The following is a 9,317-nucleotide window of genomic DNA, read 5'->3' as shown; positions in this document are numbered from 1 at the left end:
TTGGAAAATGTCTAGAGAAGTATAATCGGGATGGCGAAAGCCCTGAATGCATGGAATATAAGAATCGGTTGAAGGAATTGCTGGTATTTAGCTAAAGAAAGATACAATAATTATCATCAAGTATTTTAAATTCTTCTAGACAGAAAAGGGATAATTCTTTTTTGCTTGATCCCAGAGGACTAAGCAAGGACTTGTCAAAAAAGTCACAAAGAGGCAAATTCCAATGATCAATGAAGATTTATGTAATGGCAAGCAATGTGGGACTTTTTGCTGTGTTTTCTTTTGAAGTGTTTCTTAGCACTAAGGCAATCAAGTGCCTTTGATTGACTCAAGAGTCTTTGATGGCCTGTTTAAGTCACAAGAAAGCCTAAGTTACATGAGTTTGAATCACATGGTTGTGATGTCCTCTGTAGGCTTGTTTCAACAATCCAGCTAGCAACTTCTGTGGGGGTGCAAAATCCACCAACAACCAGCACCCAGAAAGCTGCCAACAGACTTCAAATGCACAGATTCTTTTGATCTGCTTAACTAAGGAAAACAACATTAAAGGGGTTGACAAGTTCAGGGGAAAAAGCCAGCACATTGAACTTCAGAACAAATACAAACAAAGTACAAACATCAACAGACAGACCTTATCCGATTCAAATCCCAATACATAGTAACCAGAGTTTAACAAAGTCCCAGCATCCGGGTTACAAGCTGGAGGGCCCTTAGCTACAGCTGCCCGGAGTCTCTGCATCAGCACACCAGCACAAGTGAGAGCCCTTTCACAAATGGCCCTGTCCTCTCTCTTATAGGGCTTCAGACATCATCAAACGTCATCTGAATGACCAGAACTTAGGCTGCTATGATTGGCTCTTGAGTTAGTCCCTCCCCTTAGCATCCTGGGAGGTTCACATCCACGTAGGTTAGGTTAACACCTAATAGGGGTTAGAGCCTGGGGCTTAGCACTTAGTAAGACTCAAGACAGGCATGGCTCTGGAGCTAGCACCTCCACTTAGCCAGCCCCACCTTGTGCCCCACCCCAGTCACCAATCCACACCCGCATAGGTTCCACACCTAATAGGTGTTTGGGCCTCGGGCTTAGCACCTAGTAAGGTTCAATGAAATACACTGACTTACTCAAAGGAAACAAAGGCCAAACTCTTCAAGAGCACTTGGTTGAACTAAGTGCTAAGGAGCCCATTTTGCTTACCAACACAAGGCTGACCCTGAAGAAGTGTATGCACACTCTGAGGTTAGCATTTTGCTATAGAGGACTCACTCAGTAGAAGAGTGGTTGTGATTTGGCCAGACCAGATTCGATTTAAGGAGCCCCGTTCCCCCCCCCCCACCCCCGCTCCCTCCACCTCTGCCTTTGAAAACCAGATGTTGGTGCTTCTTTCTCTGGTAACTATGTATGTATTGCTATGGACAGACAGTTAGAAGCCCTGTGTACTGATTTGTGTTATTTGCTCTGTTTATATAATTTCTACTTGTATTTTCTCTGTTTGTATTTGCTGTGAAATTCAGGGTGCTGACATTTTCCCCTGAACTAAGTGAATGACATATTTATGTTTAATCAAAGTGAGATTGTAAATCCCCTAAAGTTACTTTCCTTAGAAAAGCAGATCAACGAACCTGTGCTAGCAGACCTCCTGTGTGCTGGTGTTATTGGCCTTACACCTCCACAATAGTTGCAAGTAATATTGTTGTAGGGTTGATATCTGGAGAAACTTCTTAACATGCAGATCTATCCAAAAATGGAATGGCCTTCCTTGAAATGTGATGGGTGCCGCATCCCTAAGGATCTTCAAGCAGAGTCTGTGTCATCACTTATGTGGTATATATGTATGGCTAGGATTATATGGTCTCTAAGGCCATTTTCAACTCCTTAATTCTGTGATTCTTGAACAAATATGCTGATCTACTCCATTGTCTCCAAATATTAAACAAACTGAAATTATAATAAAAATATAATGATAAAAGAAAACTTATAATTTACATTCTCTACCTAATCCTGCCAGGTAGTCTCACTTGAAATACTTTTCTAAATTTATTTTATATGTTTAATAATGGAATTTGCAGGTAAGCAAAGGGCAAATGCTGGTTTATTTCTATCTGGTCAGGAGGCAATAGGTAAATGGGTAAATCTAATATCTAGAACATAAAATGCTTTATAAATAGTAGGTACTAAATAATTGCTTGCTGAATGATTTTTTCTATTCTTTCTATTCCACTACAAAGACACTAAAGAATAAGTTCTAAATCAGAAATCTTGTGACATCATTGGCTAAAATAAATAATCTCAATAGTCAAATTGCTTGGGAGTCTCAAATAATACTTATCCATTTAGAATTCGAAATTATTTGGTTTATGAAACACTGTCCCCCACTAAACTATAAATACGCACTTGGAATACTGCAATACAAGCCATTTTGGCAGCTACTTGATTGTAAATCCCTGTCGAAATAAGATACAATAAATGTGCCTGAGGTGATAGAGGAATTATATCTCCTTGCTCCTTCACAATTGTGAAGGTCTATGGATATGGAGTAATGTATACAACAGCATATATATTCAATGTGTTGATTGATTTTGCTAATTTTTTCTATTCTTATTTTTTAAATAAAATTATTTTTGTTAGAAAGAATACTTCTAAGTAAGGGGGGAAAGATAAATGTAGGCAACATAAAAACAAAAGATTAAGAGAATCTATATTTATAAAAAGTAATTTGCTGTTGTTCAGTTGTATACAACTCTTTGTGACCTCATGGATCATAGAATGCCAGGCTCTTCTATCCTCCAGTATCTCCTGAAGTCTGTTCAAGCTCACATTCATTGTTTCCATGATCTCATTATCCTTTTGCCTTTAATCTTTCCCAATATCATGATTTTTTCCATTTTCTCATTATGTGTTCAAAGTATTTAAACTTCAGTTTCAGTATTTGGCCTTCCGGTGAATAGTCTTAATTAATATCTTTAGGAATTTACTAATTTCACCTCTTTGCTGCCCAAGGTACTTCAAAATTCTTCTCCAATAACAGAATTCAAAAATGTCACTTCTGTAACACTCAGCTTTCACAACTCTCACAGCCACATATTATTACTGGAAAAACCATAGCTACTACTATACAGACCTTTGTTGGCAAAGTGATGTCTCTGCTTTTTAGTATGCTGTCCAGATTTGCCATAGTTTACCTTCCAAGAAGCAAGCATCTCTTAATTTCATGATTGCAGTCACTACCTGCAATGATCTCTGATCCCAAGAATATAAAATATGACCCTGCTTCCATTTCTTCTCCCTCTATTTGCCAGGAAGTGATGGGACCAGTTGCCATGATCTTTGGGTTTTTGTGTTTCTTTGTTTGTTGTTCTGTGTGTGTGTGCGTGTGTGTGGTTTTTATAAGTAAATTCATTTATTTTTAGTTTTCAACACTCACTTCCATTAAGGTTTAAATTTTCTCCCCCTCCCTCCTCTGCACGCAATCTAATATGGGTTTTACATATACATTCCTATTAAACATATTTTCACATTACTCATGTTATATAGAAGAATGATGGGAGGAACCATGAGAAAGAAAAAAAACAAAACAAATAAAACAAAACAAAAAAAAGAAAATAGTTTGCTTCTCTATAGTTCTTACTCTGGATGTGGATGGCATTTTCCATCATGAATCTTTTGGAATGATTTTAGGTCCTTGCATTGCTAAGAAGGGCTAAGTCTATGAAAGTTAGTCATCACACACCTTGGCTATTACTGTTTACAATATTCTCCTGGTTCTGCTCGCTTGATGCCACATCAGTTTTTCTGAAGTCCACCTGTTCATTATTTCTTATAGCACAATAGTATTCCATTACATTCATATACCACAACTTGTTAAGCCATTCCCCAGTTGATGGGCATCACCTCAATTTCCAGTTTATGGCCACCACAAAAAGAGTTGCTGAAAATATTTTTGTGCATATGGGTCCTTTTCCCATTTATATGACCTATTTGGGATACAGGCCTAGAAGTGGTTATTGCTGGGTCAAAGGGTATGCACATTTTTATAGCCCTTTGGTCATAGTTCCTAGTTGCTCTCCAGAATGGCTACATCAGTTCACAACTCCACCAACAATTGATTAGCTTTTCAATTTTCCCATATTTCCAATATTTATCATTTTCCTTTTCTGTCATATTATTGAGTGTGATAGGCATGATGTATCTCAGAGTTGTTTTGATATGCATTTCTCTAATCAATTTTTTCATATAACTATACATAGCTTTAATTTCTTCCTCTGCCAAATGCCTCTTGATATGCTTTGACCATTTATCAGTTGCAGAATGACTTGCATTCTTATAAATTTGACTCAGTTATCTATACATTTTAGAAATGAGGCCTTTATCAGAGACACTAGTTGTAAAAATTCTTTCCCAGTTTTCTGCTTCCCTCCTAATCTTGGTTGCATTGGCTTTGTTTGTAAAAAACTTTTCAATTTAATGTAATCAAAATTATTCATTTTGCATTTCATAATCTTCTCTATCTCTTGTTTGGTCATAAATTCCTCCATTCTCCATAAATCTGATGGATAAACTATTCCTTCCTCCCCTAAATTGCATATAGTATATACCTTTATATCTAAGTCATGTACCCATTTGGGCTTTATTTTGGTATATGGTATCAGATGTTGTTCTACGCCAAGTTTCTGCCACTCTATTTTCCAGTTTTCCCAGCAGTTTAAATAGTGAGTTCTTATCCATGAAGCTGGGGTCTTTGGGTTATGAAACAGTAGATTACTACAGCCATTGCCTACTGTGTCTTGTGTACCTAACATATTCCACTGATCCATCACTCTGTTTCTTAGCCAGTAACTAGCAGTTTTGATGATTGCTGCTTTATAATACAATTTAAGATCTTTTATGGCTAGGCAACCTTCCCTAGAATTTCTTTTCATTGATTCCCTTGATATTCTGGACTTTTTAATCTTCCAGATGAATTTTGTTATTATTTTTCCAAGCTGTATAAAATAATTCTGGGCTAGTTTGATTGGTATGGCACTGAATAAGTAAAATAATTTAGATAGAATTATCATTTTTATTATATTAGCTTAACCTACCCATGAGCCACTGATGTTTTCACAGTTATTTAAATCTGATTTTATTTGTGTGGAAAGTGTTTTGTAATTGTGTTCATATAGTTCCTGGGATTGTTTTGGCAGGTAGACTCCTAAATATTTTACAATGTGTACAGTAACTTTAAATGGAATTTCTCTTTCTTTCTCTTGCCGTTGAACTTTTTGAGTAATATATGGAAATGCTAATGATTTATGTGGGTTTATTTCATATCCTGCAACTTTATGAAATTTTTTTTATTACTTCAAGTAGTTTTTTACTTTGTTTCACTCTTAGTCTTACTGGAAATGTATCTGCCTTATCCCCATTGCATATAATGCTTGCTGACGATTTTAGGTAGATGCTACTTATCATTTTAAGGAAGGCTCCATTTATTCCTATGTTCTCTAGTGTTTTTAATAGGAATGGGTGTTGCGTTTTTCAAAAGCTTTTTCTACATCTATTCATATGGTTTCTATTAGTTTTATTGTTGATATGATAAATTATGCTGATAGTTTTCCCAATATTGAGCCAACCCTCCATTCCTGGTATAAATGCTACTTGGTTAAACTGTATTATTCTCATGATAAATAGCTTTAATCTTTTTGCTAATAGTTTTTTTTAAATTTTTTGCATCAATACTCATTAGAGAAATTGGTCTATAATTTTCTTTCTCTGTTTTGACTCTTCCAAGTTTAGGTATCAGTAACATATTTGTGTCATAAAAAGTATTTGGTAGGACTCTTTCTTCACTAGTTTTCCCAAATAGGCTATAATGTATTGGAATTAATTATTCTTTGAAAATTTGATAGAATTTGCTTGTAAATCCATTTGGCCCTGGAGATTTTTTCATAGAGAATTCATTGATGGCTTGCTCAACTTCTTTTTCTGAGATGGGATTATTTAAATATCTTGTTTCCTCTTCTGTTAATCTGGGCTATTTATATTTTTGTAAACATTCATCCATTTCACTAAGATTTTCACGTTTATTGGCATACAGTTAGGCAACATAGTTTTTAATTATTGTTTTAATTTTTTCTTCATTGGTGGTGAATTCACCCTTTTCATTTTTGATACTGGTAATATGACTTTCTTCTTTCCTTTTTTAAATGAAATTAATGAAAGTTTTATCTGTTTTATTGTTTTTTTCATAAAACTAACTCTTAGTCATATTTATTAGCTCAATAGTTTTCTTAATTTCAATTTTATTAATCTTTCCTTTGGTTTTTAGTATTTTTAAATTCCTATTTAATTGAAGTTTTTTATTTATCCTTTTTCTAGCTTTTTTCATTGCATGCCCAGTTCATCAATCTCCTCTTTCTCTATTTTATTCATGTAAGCATTCAGAGATATAAAATTTCCCCTAAGAAGTGCTTTTGTCCTTACAGTCTCCACTGTCACTCCCACCCACCTCTGGGTGTCTAGGTCATGGCCCTCCTGCTGCTGCCCCTGCTGTACCCTACAGCCCTGGCCCTCGGCCCTGCCACCCTTTAAATGCTTCATTCTGCTGTGGCCCTGTGACCTTTGCCTTCTGAGGCCTCCTGGTAGGAGGAATTGTGAGAGGGCTGGGGGCATGCGACCCCACCTTCTGCAGCCACTTGGAAGTGCTCCTGGCCTTTGTACATGTGAGGGGTGGGGAAGGTGAGGAGTTCCACACCAAGAGGGACAAAGCCTTCTCAGAATTCCTGATAGATGAAATCAAAGAGCAGAAGAAAATCCAGAAGGACAAATCCCTCCCTAAGATGTCCAGGGATTGGGAACTGGGTGTGCAAGGGACAGAAGCCAAGTTAGTCCAGAGATTAGCTTTCCAGGGGATCATGGTCACATTCAATAATAACAATAGTATCCCACCAACATTTGATGATGAGCCACCAGAGGGACAGAAAGCACAAGAATGGCAAGAGCCTGAACTTTTACATCAACCCCAAACTTTGTGGTGGAAGTTGTGAAGGATGATACCAAGAAGGCCCTTGTGCTGGACAACCACTATCCAGAGGATGAGATTGGACAAGAAGAAGATGAAAGTGACATCTTCACCATTTGGTAAGTTAGCTTTCACCCCACTACCAAATCCTACTGGAAAGATAGAAACTACACACTCAACACAGATTCCCTTGACCAGGCTTTGTATGACCACTTGATGGACTTCCTGGCTGAGAAAGGCGTGGACAACACATTTGCAGATGAACTGATTGAGCTCAACATGGCCTTAGAGTACTAAGAGTACATCAACTTCCCAGAAGATCTGAATTTTTGTCAAGTGTCAGTAGGGAGGCCTAAAGCTAGGAGCCCTGCTGGGAACCCAGAGCCCTCCCTTCCAAGAGAACGTTATCTAGAAGCTATCATGGAGAAAATGCTGTGAAATGCTGCCAGGCATGAATTATGTTCCCTAACCTTTTTATTTCCTTCCTCTGCTGGATTTTGTATACCACCACAGAATGACAAGAAATAAAACCCTTGGAGCCCCCCAGTAAGAAAAAAACTGCTTTCCTTTGCATCCCATAAGTTTTGATATGTTGTCTCATTATTGTCCTTCTCTTGGATGAAGTTAGATTATTTAGTTTCCAATTGATCTTTAGTCTATCTTTCCATGACCCTTTATTACATATAATTTTTATTGCATCATCATCTGAAAGGGATGCATTTAATATTTCTGCCTTTCTGCAATGGACTGTGAGGTTTTTATGCCCTAGTACATGGTCAATTTTTGTGTAGGTGCCATGTACCACTGAGAAAAAGGTATATTCCTCACTATTCCCATTCATTTTTTCTCCAGAGGTCTAGTATATCTAACTTTTCTAAAATTCTATTCACCTCCTAATCTTCTCTCTTGTTTATTCTGAGGTTAGATTTATTAGGGGCAGAGCCAAGATGGCAGAGTGAAAGCAGGGACACACTTGTGCTCTCTCACAAATGCTTTCAGATACCTCTACAAAATCAAATCTGAACAAAATTGAGAGTGGCAGAATCCACTAGGAGACAGAGTGTGACAAATTTCCAGCCCAAGAGAGTCCAGAAGGTTGACAGGAAGGACCTGTTGCACAAGGCTGGGAGAGCACAGGGCACAGGGGTCTCAGCAGAGCAGGAGTGGGCCCTGCAAATCTAAATCACTGACAGCAATGGTGATTCCCAAACCTCTCAGTGTAGGACAGTGGATCTGTCAGAGTTGGCTGAGATAGAAGCACAGGGCCTGTGGCAGCAGCAGCATCTATTTTGGGGCTATCAGCCCACAGACTAAAGGTTTGAAAGTCACCTACTTGAACTTCTGGGAGCCACAATGGTGGAGTAAACCATAAGTGTTCTCATCCCCCTCCTCTTTTTTACCTTGAAAAACCCAGAGAATATTGCCATAAGAAAAACCCTGGAATAGTGGAGCCAAGAATAGGGGTACAGCAGTCCTTTAGCTTGGGAGACTAGGGAGATGGATGGGAAGGGCCCCTCTGTGGCTAAAGGTGACCGGTGTAGGATGGGAGGCCTATCAACAAGCCTTACCAAAGTGGACCAGCAGGAGATCCTGAGCCTTAGAGAGGTGGAGCCAGCAAGTGCCAACACCAGGACCCCAGGCATGCCTTCACACAGCCAGGAAAATTGGCAGACACCAGCACAGACGATGGCTGAGGCTACCCATGCTATAGTGCAGCTTGAGGGGAAGAGGAGACTTCCAGTGGTGAGACCACACCTCCCCCAAACCTCACACTGTGAACTTCAGTGTAACCCCGGGAGAAACTCAGAAAGACATCACTTGATCTCTGTCCTTGGCACACAGCAGCCAGCTCCAACTCAGCACCAGGTGAGCGGCAACATTATAGTTCTTAGCTGACAGAACCAGAGGCCACAGCACACAAGTAACCAGGCTCCTAGCTCCCAGCACAGGAAGCTTCAGACAGATCCCCCTGTGCCCCAGCAGAAGAGATACACTTTAAAAGCCAGGAAAAAGGCAATCACAATGAAGAAGCAAACTAGAAAAGCAAAGACCATAGAATCTTACTATGGAGACAAGGAAGATCAAAAGACGAATTAGAAAGAGGACAGCATTGAGACTATACCCTCATCTGAAATGTCAAAAGAGAATAAGAACTGTACTCAAGTAGAAACAGTGTTCTTGAAAGAGCTCAAGGAGGATTTCTGAAAACCAAATTAGATAGGTAAAAGAAAAATTGGCCACTTACTTTAAAAATACAATGGACAAAATGGAAAAAAAAATTAATTGATGAGAACAAATCTTTAAAATGTAAAAATGGTG

General features: G+C 38.4%; 1 pseudogene; it reads left to right on the top strand.

Moving 5' to 3' along the window:
* The first annotated feature begins 1,724 nt into the window (after positions 1–1,724).
* LOC118842007 lies at positions 1,725–7,436 on the top strand (annotated as a pseudogene).
* The last annotated feature ends 1,881 nt before the right edge of the window (positions 7,437–9,317 follow it).

This window comes from Trichosurus vulpecula, chromosome 3 (genome assembly GCF_011100635.1).
Source record: "Trichosurus vulpecula isolate mTriVul1 chromosome 3, mTriVul1.pri, whole genome shotgun sequence".
Taxonomy (NCBI): Eukaryota; Metazoa; Chordata; class Mammalia; order Diprotodontia; family Phalangeridae; genus Trichosurus; species Trichosurus vulpecula.
The sequence above is the reverse complement of the archived record's forward strand: the minus strand, read 5'-3'. Positions and strand labels throughout refer to the sequence as shown.